Consider the following 14,864-nt stretch of genomic DNA (forward strand, 5'->3'; position numbering starts at 1 on the left):
TGCCAGATTTATTTCCTTTATTTTCCCCTATATAGCACCATTTGGGCCATTTAATATGTAATTTCCCAACTCACCTTTCATAGTTATTTTAAACATATGTATATATTTGAAATACCGAATTGTTTTGTATTTTCTAATTTTTGCAAAAGTAGTATCGACTAAAAATCACATCCTATTCTTTTATTTTTTCTACACAAAATTATTGTTTTAAAATTTGTCTATGTTGCTTCATAGAAATTATTGCTTCTGGCCACTGTCTAATATTCCACCATATGTTAATACCATGTTTTGCTTATCCATTACCCTGGTGATACATACTTAGGCTATTTTCAACACTTTATGTCCACCATAAAGCATTAATACACTCTTTCCACATGTCCCCTTGAGTAACAGTGCAGAGTAACAGTGCAGCCGTGGAATGGCTGAGGTAGAAGTCATATATATGCCTTATTTCACAGATTCCTCCCCAGAATAGCTGTACCATTTTCCCCTCACCAGCAATACTTGGAATTTCTCTCTTGCCATATCCTTTGTCACCACATGCTGTTAATCTGCATTTTAAAAAAGTAATCAATTTATTTATTTTTGGCTGCATTGGGTCTTCGTTGCTACACTCAGGCTCTCTCTAGTTGCAGCGAGAGGGGTCTACTCTTCGTTGCGGTGCGCAGGCTTCTCATTGCAGTGGCTTCTCTTGTTGCGGAGCACAGGCTCTAGGCGCGTGGGCTCAGTAGTTGTGGCTCCCAGGCTCTAGAGCGCAGGCTCAGTAGTTGTGGTGCGCAGGCGTAGTTGCTCCACAGCATAATTTGCATTTTAACTTCTGGAAATTTGGCATGTGTGGATTCATATGAAGTAAGGTGTTTTAATTCTGCATTGCTCTGATTCTAGAAAAGTTAGGTCTTCATATACTTTCTTGCTATTCATGTTTTCCATTCTATGAATTGCCTATCATGACCTACGCTCATTTTTCTATTGAGTATTCAGTGTCTTTAGAGATGTAGAAGTTTTTGTATTCAGATTTTGAGTCCTTTATTGGGTTTTAGATAATGTTATGTCTTCTACCCATCAACTGTTTTTCAGTCTGACTTTGGTATCCTTTATTGTACATAAAATTCTAATTTTTTATTAAAGTATAATTGATTTACAATATTATGTTAATTTCAGGTGTACAACATGGTGATTCAATATTTTTATAGATTATGCTCCATTGAAAGTTACTATAAAATATTGGCTATATTCCCCATGCCCTACAATATATCCTTGTATCTCATTTATTTTATACATAGTTGTCTGCACTTCCTAATTCCCAGTCTGTATCTTGCCCCTCTCGCTTCCCTCTCCCCACTGGTAACCACTAGGTTGTTTTCTATATCTGTGAATCTGTTTCTGTTTTGTTGTATTCATTCATTTGTCTTATTTTTTAGATTCTACTTATAAGTGATATCATTACAGTATCTGTCTTTGTCTGACTTATTTCATTAAGCATAATACCCTCCAGGTCCATCTATGTTGTTGCAAATGGCACAATTTAATCATTTTTTATGGCTGAGCAGTGTTCCATTGTGTATATATGGCATGCATTCTTTATTCATTCATCTGTTGATGGACACTTAGGTTGCTTCCATATCTTGGCTATTGTAAACAATGCTGTTATAAACACTGGATGTGGGTGCATGCATCTTTTCAAATCAGTGTTTCTGTTTTCTTCAGATATATACCCAGGAGTGGAATTACTGGGTTATATGGTTGTTCTGTTTTGTTTCTGTTTTTATTAACATCTTTATTGGAGTATAGTTGCTTTACAATGGTGTGTTAGTTTCTGCTTTATAACAAAGTGAGTCAGCTATACATATACATATGTCCCCATATCTTCTTCCTCTTGTGTCTCCCTCCCACCCTCCCTATCCCACCCCTCTAGTGGCTACATCAGTTAACATTCCCACCAACAGTGTACCAGGGTTCGCTTTTCTCCACATCCTCGCCAAGGCTTGTTCGTTTTGTTCTTTTTTATGATAGCCATAATGACATGTGTGAGGTGATCTCTCATTGTGGTTTTGATTTGCATTTCCCTGATGGCTAGTGATGTTGAGCATCTTTTCATGTGCCTGTTGGCCATCTGTATGTTTTCTTTGGAAAAATGTCTCTTCAGCTCTTCTGCCCATTTTTTTAAATCAGATTTTTTATATTAATAAATTTATAATTTTAATATAGTTAAATTCATCACTTTTGCTTCATACAATGTATGCTTCTTTATTTTTCAAAGATCTATTTCATCTCTTACCCTGAAATCACAAATAAATTACCTTGCAATTTCTTTTATTGTCTCTAGATTTTATTTTTCACATTTAGATATTAAAACTATTGTATTTTAGTTTTGTACATTAGGTGGAATTATATAACATAATGGTTAATAGAATGATTTCTGTGGGGTTTAAGTTCCAGCTCCACCATGTACTTCTTAGGCTAGTCATTTTATCTCTCATACCTCAGTTTTTCCACCTGTAAAATGAGGATAATAGTCTATGCCTTGTGGATTTTTTTGTGAAGATTAGGTGAGCTATATAGGACTGGGTACAACATAAGTGATATCACTAGGTTAAGATCCAGTCTCATATCTCTTTTTAAAATGAGACTGTTTCCCCAAAAGCTGTAATTCAGCTTCCTCCATTGGACTATGATTCCATCTCTTTCATGTGCCAACTTCCTATCTGTATATAGCTCTATTTCTAGGCCACCTGTTTGATTTGTTTTCTTGTTTGCCGTTTCTTCCAAGGGCATCACACAGTTCTTATCTATCATGACTTCCCAATATATCTTAATGTATAGGGCACATTCTCCATTTTGAGCTTATTTTTCAAAACTACCTTAGCTGTATGGAGAACTTTATTCTTCCAGATACATTTTATTTTATTTTATTTTAATTTTTTTATAGGAGATAGAACAATCTGCTCTTTTTTTTTCTTTTCTTTTTTTTTTTTTTTTGGTTGCATTAGGTCTTCATTGCTGTGTGCGAGCTTTGTCTAGTTGCAGCGAGGGGTGGGGCAGGAGGCTACTCTTTGTTGTGGTGCACAGGCTTCTCATTGCAGTGGCTTCCCTTATTGCGGAGCACAGGCTCCAGGCTCGTGGGCTTCAGTAGTTGTGGTTCGTGGGCTCTAGAGTGCAGGCTCAGCAGTTGTGGTGCACCAGCTTAGTTGCTCCGTGGCATGTGGGATCTTCCTGGACCAGGGATTGAACCCATGTTCCCTCCATTGGCAGGCGGATTCTCAACCACTACGCCACCAGGGAAGTCCCCCAGATACATTTTAGAATCACTTTTTTATGCTGTCCCTCAAAAAAAAAAAAAAAACAGCTTGGCCTTTTATTACAGTTGCATTTAATTTTATAGATTAATATAAGGACATTTATATTTTTATAGCAAGTCATCTCATCCGTACCTGTAATATATATTTCTTTTACTCATGTGTCCTCTAATAAAGTTTTCATTATGAAGATTTTCTGCATAATTTATTAGGTGAAACCCCATACTCTCTATAGGTTTTGTTACTATGGTAAATTCATCTTGTATTGTATCTAGATATTGATGCTATGGAGGAACACAATTGATTTTGGTGTATTAATTTTTTTCCAGCCCCTATGTTGAGCTCTTTTCTTAGATTTAATAGCTTATTGATTTTCCTGTGTTTCCAATGAAATACATAATCAAAACAATCTATAAATATGACATTTTTATCTATATTCTTCTAAACCTTCTCTCTCTTTCTATTTCTCTCAATACACAGCTCCAAAAAGGTCAGTTCCAATAGACCAGTAATGTTAGAAATCTTTATCTCAATTCTCTCCTTAAAGGAAATGCTAATTTTTTAAAAAAATTAGTAGTATAATAATTTTTGTTAGTGTATACATGTGCCATGTATTTTTGGTATATAGCCTTTATCAAGGAAAGATAGTTATTATTTGGATCTAGTTTTATAAAATTTACCCTACCCAATAGATTTTGAACCTCATGGGATGCTTTTTATCTCCTGTATCTAAAAAGAATGATGATATGATTTTCTCCTTTTTTTTAACTAATACAGTGAATCACATGAATTGATTGGCTGATACTGAACCAACCTTGCATTCTCAAGGATAAACCCACTTGACCACATCGTATTAGAGTATAGATTAGCTTTTGCTGTATTACAAACCACCTCACAATTTAGTGGCTTAGGGAGATCAGCTTGGTGCTTTGTGACCACCTAGAGGGGTGGGATAGGGAGGGTGGGAGGGAGGGAGACACAAGAGGGAAGAGATATGGGAACATATGTATATGTATAACTGATTCACTTTGTTATAAAGCAGAAACTAACACACCATTGTAAAGAAATTATACTCCAATAAAGATATAAAAAACAAAACAACAAAAGACTTAGTGGCTTAAAATAGCAATTACTTGGCAATTTGGGACTGGATTCATCTGGGTAGTGTTTACTTTTGGTTTTATCTGGGCTCCTTCGTGCAGTTTTAGTCAACTGATGGATCAGCTGAGTGAGAGCTGGTCTGAGACAGCCTCACTCACAGGTTTGGTGGTTGGCATGGACAGTGGGAGCACCTGGTCCACTTGTCTTCAGAACCTAGTGGGCTAGTCCTCGGCAACTGAGCCATCAAGCTCTTTTGCTATTGTCTCATCATGTGGGTTGAGTGTGCCAAAGCCCAGTCCTGCTGAAGTGGTGACTCAGGAATGAGGGTGTCAGAAGGGGATTGTACCATAATTTTTGAAACATCCTATCACAATGTTTTTAATATACCTTAAAACTCCGTGGAATAATAGTGTATTTAGGTTTTTGACTTATATTTTTAATAAGGAAAATTTGATTGTAATGTTTTTGTATATTGCCCCTGTTTGGTATAATATTCTTCTTGCACCTCTAGCCCCATTATTCTAGCTTGGGGTACTTAAAATGTATTGAAGGGGATAGAACTGAGTATTGCATCTTAAATAAAATAGTCTTGGACAAGTGGTTCCCACTTATCACTGAGGTTGTTCAAAAGGCTGCATTCTCACAGTGGACTATTGAACCCTTATGCACACCAAGCATTACATCTCACTTACACCTTACTAGCATTCTTGTGCTGGTTCCTTGATTTTAATTTAAAAAGTAATAAGTACTTGAAAAAATACAAAGTAAGAAGCAAAAACCCTCCATCACCCTAGTCTCTTTCCCTCACAGGGGAAGCAACTATAAAGTTAAGATGTCAATTTAAAAATATTTACAAGATGAAAATGATTCTTAAAAGTCCTTGGGGGCATTTAATCATTGAAGGGTATGCTGAAGAAGGTAAGTAACAGTTTGACCTCCAATCCAGAGACTATTGGCAATAAGTGTAAACAGTGCTCTAACAACATGGCCTAATAGAACTATAGAACTAAAGAAAAAGCTAGGATTAGGATTATTGGGTCCAAATTCACATTGTTCATAATGAAGAACCTTAAAATCATGAAATATTGACTGATCTCTAATTCTAAGTCATTCCAGAATGCTATTTTCTATGTCAAAGAGTGGAGTTTGAGAGAGAAATAAGAAGGAATAAAGTCCAATTTGGTTTTAAAGAATCATGGAGAAATGAAGATTATTTCTTTCATAATTTCCCTGTAGATAGAGCTCTTCTATGAGTGACTGTTTCACTAAAGCAGGGAAATACAGGGTGTTATCCAGAAAATCATATCAGTTTACTTCAAGTCAGTCCTCTTCTGGGCAAACACATCTTTAACTTCATTTGTATTATATAGTATTTTAAATTATGAATTGTTTTGTCTTCTCAGGTCAGTTTCTTCTAGCCACGTGGGTTTGTTCTCTATTTATTCCTTCCGTCTTCCCTCTCTTCCTTCTTCTCTCCTGTACTCCCTTTTTTATTAGTGAATTGGAAAGACGATTTCCTTATATATGCTAAACTATGCAATAGCAAAACCCCAAAATATAACTAACATTTTATGAAGAAGACAATAACAAAAAAAATTATAGTGGAAAAATCTTAGGAAACTGGAAGGAATTTGGGGGTCTTTCTGTCTCGAAGTAGATTTGGAATGTGCATTTCAGGTTCTCTTTTATAATGCAGGGTTGCTAGTTGAGCCTTTATTTTGTTTCCAGAAAAACAATCAGCTTACATATTTTTTTAAACAAGGTTTTCTTCACCTTTGGAAATTAGTAATGATTAAAAAGAATATTATACAGTTAAGTGATGTCTAATTTTTTTCCTCATGAGTTCACTGTACTTCAGGTTATAGCCCTGATCTGTTTAATCCTCCAACAATCCTGAGAGGGAGCAAAGGGGCAGATGTTCTTTCCTCATTTCACAGATAAGAAAACTGACGTTCAAAGATTCAAAGTGAGGTTAAGTGCTTCTGCCAAGGTCATTCTCTGAGGTGAAGCTGGAGCCAGGAATGGCACCTCATCCTCTTGTTTTCTCTCATGTGATTCTCCATCCGCTGACCCACTCTGACTATAAAAACGCACTGTACCAGGCCTCACACAGTCCCTGAAACGTCCTTTTAGTAGGACACTATGGTAGTGACAAGATTGAACAGATATAAAGAATGCTGTAAAAAAGGACCTGTCTTTTTTGTTGACTCCATCCCATAAAATTCCACAGCCACACTGCATGAGAAACATGAGACATCCATTAAGATCATGTTCCCATTAGTTCCCCAAATCTAGCTAGAACTAGATTTTGCAGAAATTGAAGACACATCTTGTGGCCTGACTGCTGAAAATGAGTGTCTCGGGAGTCAGAGAGGCATTGCTGCTCAACGAAGTCAAGAATGCCCTTTGCTAATTGTTTCTCCTCCATTTCTGAGGGAATTTAAATTCATGATCGGCACCATATATTACACTTCAATACTGTTCATCATCCATCTTGTACGTATTTGCAGGAAAGAATGTTGCCCAAGTCATTATATCCCGCCATGATTCACAGTCATATGACCTTAGGTGGCAGTTCAGCAGGAGCTTACCGGTGCCTTAAATCATCCCTGTTGTGGACATACAAGAGCGTGACCTCTGACTTCCCAAGCTGTCTCTTCATGAAATGAAAATGGAACTGAGAGTTTAGGGGAACGTTTTGAAAGTGTCTGGCTCTTGTAGTCATCTAATGAGGTCCTCATTTCTAGCTGCTAAGCATGCCCTTTAATTGGTGGTCACTCGAAAATCAATGATAATATAACTGTCCAACTCTTTGGAACTATTTTTCTCTCTGCTTTCTATCCTGCAAGTACACGATAAAAGCAACCACCCATTCAGCCATTATCTTGTGTCACTTACTATTCAGAGATCAGTCTTCCTTTATGTGCTCCTTCAGGAAAGACCTGGGTTGTACTTTTCACTTGCCTTTCAGGCAGAGAGTAGAGTCCTTGGCACAGATTAAGTCCTCAGAAATGTTAGATGGGTGGATGGGTGGGCAGTGGATTGCAGCACATGAGCAACTACAGTAGCATTGTGATACATGACAAGGAAATGACCTCAGTTGGGGAAATAAATGCCTAGCACATATGCCACCACTTTCCCCTTCCATCTTCATTACAGTCCTTACTAATCTATTATGACATTTTTCCCCATTGGGTCTAGACATGACCTCAGGATGCTTGTAGAATATAAACAGTCCTGTGCAATGTAAACCTTGTATAATGTAAACAATGCTTTACTGTTTGATTTGAGTTGGGACACGAGAAGAATCCTATTTTCCGTCCATAACATAGACGTTGGGAATAATAACTAATGCTCATGTAAACATATAGATTCATAGGATAGAAAAAATAATTTTTAAGAAATGACCTAGTACAGACTCAGGGGGAAAATATATGTTAACTTGATTATAGAAATTTGGTTCAGCCACTCAGCTTCAACCTTCAAAAATCATGTCACTTTTTATTTTAAATCAACGTATGAATCCAAGGTATAGCAAAATAAACCATTAACCTTGTAGAACAGGGCCCTTCTAGATACGATCTCGTTAGGACCTGATCCTCCATGGTTGTATCTACACAGAGGGGTAATGCCAGTCCCCTACTGGGAAGTTGAATTGGAGGAAGAGATAGACAGAGATACTATGGATAATTCTAGACTGACATGGTCATCAAGAAGTCCTATGAAAAATAATTTCTGGTGAGTATAGAGTAAATCATCAATGAGAAATGGAGAGGATTGGAATTAAGTAGACTCATCACTAGTCCGTGGTTATTACCAGTGTACCAGTTTAGCAATGAATTACTCAAGGTAATTGATGCTAGGTGGTATAACAAACACTCCTGAAAGCCAAGTGTCTTAACTTAATAAATGTTTATTTCTCTTGTCAGAGACCCGTGTGAATTAGGTGGTTCATTCTTAGCAGATTGCTTTCAAGTAGTGAATCAGGAACCCATGCCCCCTCCACCTTGAGGTGTTGTCTTAAATGCATGACTACCTAAACTACAGCAGAAGGGAACATGGTCAATCATGCATAATATCTCCTGGCCAGGCCTGAAAGTGGTAGACCCATACCCTTTCAACAAGAATGCAAAAACTTGACCTCTGCCTGGCTCCAAGGGAGGTTAGAAAAGGTTATTGTTCTGTGTGTCCAGGAAGAGGAGAATGAAATGCATCTCACTGTCTCATCCATAGCTGAAGGCAGGTAATCTGTGACAGAGAGCAATGTTTGCAGATGGTGATACATGAAGATTGAGGAAGATTGATTTCTCAGTCATTGAGGAGTACTGTTCCATCTAACTGAGTTCGGAATGGTAATAAAGTCATCCACTGAAAACTTACCAATCTAGTTTGTGTGCAAGGTATTATGAATTATAGTCTTACCATTAATTTAGCAGACCCACAAATATTTACATCTACCAAGCACCGTGCTGGCAACTGCAGCTTACCAGTACTTCTTTCCTGGGCCCTGGATAATTTCCAGTAGTTGGTATCAGGATCTAAGCTATCCACTTGATGTGGACACTAGTCCCCTTGTAAGCCCTCTCACAGGAGCCTTTAACCATTGGTGGCCAAAAACAAAGGAAATGGGCAAGAGTTACTGCTCTGCTTATCAGAAAGTGTCTCCTAAAGTCTTGTCTCCTAAATCATTTTTCTGGCCCCTTTATAGTAATTCTTTCTTTATTCACATTTCTTGGCCTACTGAACACTAAAATCAAATCCGCCCTCAATTTTCTTTTTCCTGAAGTATATAAAACTACATTTTCTTCAGCCTTTTTTAAAAAAAAAAGATAATTATCTTGTTTATTTGTATTTGGAAAATCAAATGAGATCACATATTTAAAAATCACATACTATCAAAAGATAGATAGTAGTAGTAATTCCTTCTGGAATATTTTTCCCCCTCATCCAACCAATGTTAGGTCCCTTACCCCCTTTCTTAGCAACTTTTATTAATTTCTTATGTGTCTATCAGAAGTTTTTTGTGGCAAAGGTACATGTGTATGTTTCAGAGGTTACTGTTGTCATGAATTCACAGAAGCCAGAGCCTGGAAAGCATTAAGTGGTCCTGAGCACCCCATTTCCAATGAGAGAGCATAGCAGTGCTCAAACGGCTGGGTGTCCTATAATTCAACTCAATTCTGGCACTATCTACCTGTAGATAGCATCAGATCTCACATGTTAAGGGCTCAGTCCAGCAGGAATGCACACACACACTTCAGGTGCCAGTCACCAAGTATATGTTGTCACCTGTGCTTCTGACCCTTGTACCACAGATCAGAGGTTCCAACGACCCCCTTCTTAGCTTTAATTAATTTGCCCAAGTGACTCATAGAACTCACAGAAATATTCTATTAACTAGATTAACCGGTGTATTATAAAATGATAAAACTCAGCAACAGCCAGATAGGAAACATGTATAGGACGAGGTATGGGGAGAAAGCATGGAGCCCACTCTCCCCAAATCTCCATGTGCTCACCAACTGGGAAGCTCCCTGAACCCTGTCCTTGGGGGTTTATGGAGGCTTCAGTACACAGGCGTGACTGAATAACTCATTGGCCATGGGCGATTGAGCTCAGTCTTGATTGGCTCTTCCCTGCCCTGAGGGCAAGGGGGTGGGACTGAAAGTTCCAACCTCTAATCACAAGGTTGGCTCCACAGGCTGCCCGCTCCCATCCTTAGGTGCTTTCCAAAGATCACCTTGTTAACATAACAAAAGACACCATTATCATCTCATCCCTTAGGAAATACCAAGGGTGTTAGAAACTCTGTGGCAGAAACTGGGACAGAGACCAAAAATATAATTCTTATTACTCCTAAAGCACAGTTATCTAGGTAAATGTTTGTATCACCCCAAACAGGCAGTAGTCACCAGGGAAAATAAGTTAATTGCCAGTCTTTTCTATTAATTTTTAAAAATCAGATTTAAGAAGAGAATTTTTTTAATGGCCAGTGAAAATGTCTCTTACTTTAGCTCTTGCCCTTTTCTACTTATTTATTTTTTCAATTTTTAGTTTAGTTTTGAAAAGTGTCTTTAAGTTATTTTAAGGTTAGAACCGAACCTTCCAGGGTTAAAAAAATATTGCGTCTCTTGAAAGAGATTATTTTAGACTTAGTGAAATGGATTTGATGCTAGAGAACATGTGACATCATACATTTGACCTTTTTGAAATGATTTACGTTATATCAGCTACACTTTAAGTCCAGCAACTGTAACCAAAAAAAAAAAGAAAAAAAACCCCTACTAATTAAGGCAACTTTGCAGATTGATGGCATTAGATTATCAATTAAGATCTCAGTTTTAAACCAGATTTTTCCTCTAAATAGTGATCCAAAGAACACTAGTTTTAGGGTCAGTCTAATTAGTCAGACAGCTTCCTGATTGTTTAGCGCCTTCACTTGAAGTTTGTTAAATATTTTGAATATCACCTATGCTCCCATGGGACATTAGTGAATGTGAAGTCAACAAAAAAGAAAAAAAGTAAGAAAAAGGATTTTGTAGTAAAATAAACTTGAGAAATCCTGGGTTCAGTAAATTTAAACATGTTTCCTGACTGCAGGACTTTTGAGATGTGGAATGAGCTATAATGTGCTCTGTGAATTTCACTGTTAAGTAGAGTTTGGTCTGAAGTGTTTTTAAACTTTATTTGGCTCTACAACCCTTTGTCAGTGGAACATTTTAAAGGCCTCTTTGTTTCCAGCAACTTTGGAAAATGCTGTTCTGGTCTCAGTTAAGCCCTTGAAATCTTAGCATTTGGAAGGAGATCCACACACAAGCTCATCCAATTTCTGGTACAGAAATCTACCATGTATCCATGCTATAGGCTCACTCAGCTGTGGATGAGTATTTTGATAACAAAATGCTCACTACCCATAAATCAGCTGATTCTATAGTCGGAATGCTGGTCTGTTAGGAGGTTTTAACCTTTTAAGTGCCTTTTACTGTTAGAAAATTTTAAGTTTTAAAATTTTGTCTATTGGACCTAGATCTGATCTCTGGATTAAGATAAGTCCTACTCAAGTAAAAGAATCCTTATTTTTCAAGGATGATTTGTACATGAAAAAAAAAATCCATATACTTAAAATCATCTGTAGTGACTGAAGAGTAATTGAAAATACATTTGAAAATAATTTTCATTTGAAATTTATGTCAAAATATGTTATTATATAAACGAATCCAGTATATTTTCTCTTATAGCCAGTAAAATTTAGGTTAAATTTTAATTAAGCACAAGTGCCACAATTAAAAAAAAAGAATTACATTTTGTTTTGAGTGATTATTTCAGCAAAACTGGTTTATGGGACAGTAAACTGTCCTTCACTGCATGTTCAATGTTAGCAGCTCAAACAGGCTAATTCTGGTAAAAATTCAACAGTTTTCCAAGGCCTTCTCTTAATTATTTGATACTCAATTGTTTTTTCTTTTACTTCTATTGTATCTCTTTTTAAAATTGTTAACTACACATCCTCATTTATCAATGGCTTTGTATGTTTAACCCAGCAGATCTCTGGTATTATTTACAATGGCTTCATGATATTATATCTTTAAAATTCAGAATTTCACTTTAAAGTTGAATTTTATTTCTATTATACGGTATTATGTTTATGTTATGAATCCATCAGTGAGTAATTTTCTGAAACAGGATGATCAGTTTGCTGACTTAGAAGGGCTGGAATCTATAGACACCTTAAAATTAGGATGTAGATAACGAATAGTTGGATGACAAGAAACCCTGTTATATGAAAACAGGGATAATGAGTGTTCCAAATCTTATCTTTTCTGTTCTTACTTTTCTCCAAAGGTTAGCTCTAGAGTCCTTAATTCTCCATTCAGTATTAAATTATTGACTATTTTGCCACAACTACTGAGCCTGCGCTCTAGAGCCTGCGAGTCACAGCTACTGAAGCCTGTGTGCCACAATTACTGAACTCCATGCACCTAGAGCCCGTGCTCTGCAACAAGAGAAGCCACCAAAATGAGAAGCCTGCACACCGCATAGAAGAGTAGCCCCCGCTCACCGCAACTACAGAAAGCCCGCGTGTAGCAATGAAGACCCAACACGGCCAAAAATAAAATAAATACATTTATTTTTTAAAAAGTGGATGTATTTAAAAAAACCCCAAAAGGTCCTACTGTATAGCACAGGGAACTATATTCAATATCCTGTGATAAACCGTAATGGAAAAGAATATGAAAAAGAATGTATATAAATGTATAAATGAGTCACTTTTCTGTGCAGCAGTAATTAACACAACACTGTAATTCTATACGTCAATAAAAAATAAAATTAAAAAAACTGACATAAAAATCACCACAGAAGGGGGACTTCCCTAGTGGTCCGGTGGTTAAGACTTCGCCTTGCAATGGAGGGGGTGAGGGTTCGATCCCTGGTTGGGGAGCTAAGATCCCACGTGCCTTGCGACCAAAAAACCAAAACATAAAACAGAAGCAATACTGTAACAAATTCCATAAAGACTTTAAAAATAGTGGACATCAAAAAAAATCTTTAAAAAAATCACATAAATCAGAAACAAATGAAACATAATAAAGTCCATACATTAAAAAAAAAGAGCATGGGTTCTGGTCACATCCCAGCTTCCCACTTACTTACAGCTGTGTAATTCTGGGCAACTCACATAATGTCTCCTCAGACTCCTCATCTATAAATGGGGATGGTAATAGTTCCCTACCTCATAGTGTTGCTGTAATCCATAAACACGGTTAAGTGCCTTGGTAAATTGTTTGATGCTCTCTGGTTATTGTGAATTAAAATATGTCAATGGCTTCTGGCCATACGATTTATAATAGTTTGACAGTTAACCAAATGGTAAAACTATTCCATTTATTATTCCCATCTCTTTTTACCCCTTACCCTGTTTTGTTGTTTATGTTTTCTCCCACCACAGAGTGTTAGTTCCAGGAGAGCAAAAGCTTTATTTTGTTCACTGCTGAAAGCAATAGCACCCAGAAAAGTACTGTACATATGAAACCCTCAGTAAACACTAGCTGAATGAATGGTGCAAACTGTCATAAGGAAAAATACACCAAAACTTTCATTATAATAAAAAAGTATAGATAAATCTTTCTCTAATGGCTTCCAGTCAAGTATTTTAAAACACCATATGCTATAATAAAAACATAAATAATTTATTAAAATTTGAAGGCAAAAACATAATTTTAAAAGATTTTAAAAGATTTAGACCTATGTTAGGCCTGATGGAATATGGATGCTTTCTGGAAATTCACAATCAGATCCAAGAGTATCACTTTCAGAATGTTCTAGTAGACTGAGTTTACTTTTAGTTGTCTTTGAAGAAACAGTCACTATTGTACTCTCTTTCTTAACAGAAATGTGTTTTTTTGAGGACTCACTTCTAATTGGTTCATTAAGCAAAGAAGAATTTTGCCCAATTCCTTTGCTTTTCTGCTTTACAGGTGAGTCAGAGCAGGAATGCAGGTCCTTCCCAGGTTGTTTCTTAGCAGAGTAGTTTTTGGTATATTATGCTCTGGTCATTTTCTCTGAAGAAGACCTGCTATTTCTAGGTAATTCCTCTTCTTTTCTTTGACTTCCAGTTCCAGAAATGACGTCTGCTGAAGGAGAACATGTTCTAGCAATGAAATCTTCAAAAGACTCCTGCCGCTGCTCTGTGACTGCAACCCCCAGCTTGTCTTTGGAAGTTTCTAAGGCCTCCTGAGTAGAGACTGGGACATGGAAGGAGTCGACAGGCAAAGGAATCCCAGCATCACCTGTAATTTTCTGAAACTGGAGGGAAAGACAAAAGACAAGACAAAAATTCAGTGATGAACAAAGCCAATCATTAAAAAGTAGAGTTCAAAACTTCAGTGTTACTCTGTGATCTTATTATTAACACAGTCAATTGATTATTCAGAAGATTTCAGAGCCAGTTTTTCTCTAATTATATCCTGCCAAGTGATTCTCAGCTTAACCTAGCTATATCCAAGGCTATGTCCGCTACATTTTCAGACTTTGGTGACTGGGGTAGTTATTACCCATTTCCTTCCCCTCACTAAAAATAAAACCCTACTCTGTAAGAAAATTAATTTCTTTGCTATCCTCCAGGCACATGTGAACAGTATATAATATAGTTTGTGACCAGACTGTCAGTTCCCAAGACCAGTCAGTTCCCAAGACCAGTCTGAGATTGGCTGAGCTGGGCGAAGGGGGCTCCAAGTGAGGCTGGAGGAAAAGCTGACAGGTTTCCCCTCCCATTCCCATGACCAGGTGAGTCACTGTAATATCTTACGTATCAGCTATGTCAAGATTACTTATTTTAAAAATTATATCAGTACGTGTACCTCCATTAGTGTTCCTTCATTGTTAAGCTGACTGCATACAAATAGAAACCTAGATAAAATATGAATAGAACAGACATTTATACAACTTAAAATTTGGAATATTTTCTGT

General features: G+C 36.9%; 1 pseudogene; it reads right to left on the reverse strand.

Annotated features, from left to right (window-relative positions):
- Positions 1-13,326: 13,326 nt before the first annotated feature.
- LOC117310908 (centrosomal protein of 78 kDa pseudogene) lies at positions 13,327-14,264 on the reverse strand (annotated as a pseudogene).
- Between the last annotated feature and the right edge of the window lie 600 nt (positions 14,265-14,864).

Source organism: Tursiops truncatus, unplaced genomic scaffold, assembly GCF_011762595.2.
Source record: "Tursiops truncatus isolate mTurTru1 unplaced genomic scaffold, mTurTru1.mat.Y mat_scaffold_51_arrow_ctg1, whole genome shotgun sequence".
NCBI lineage: Eukaryota > Metazoa > Chordata > Mammalia > Artiodactyla > Delphinidae > Tursiops > Tursiops truncatus.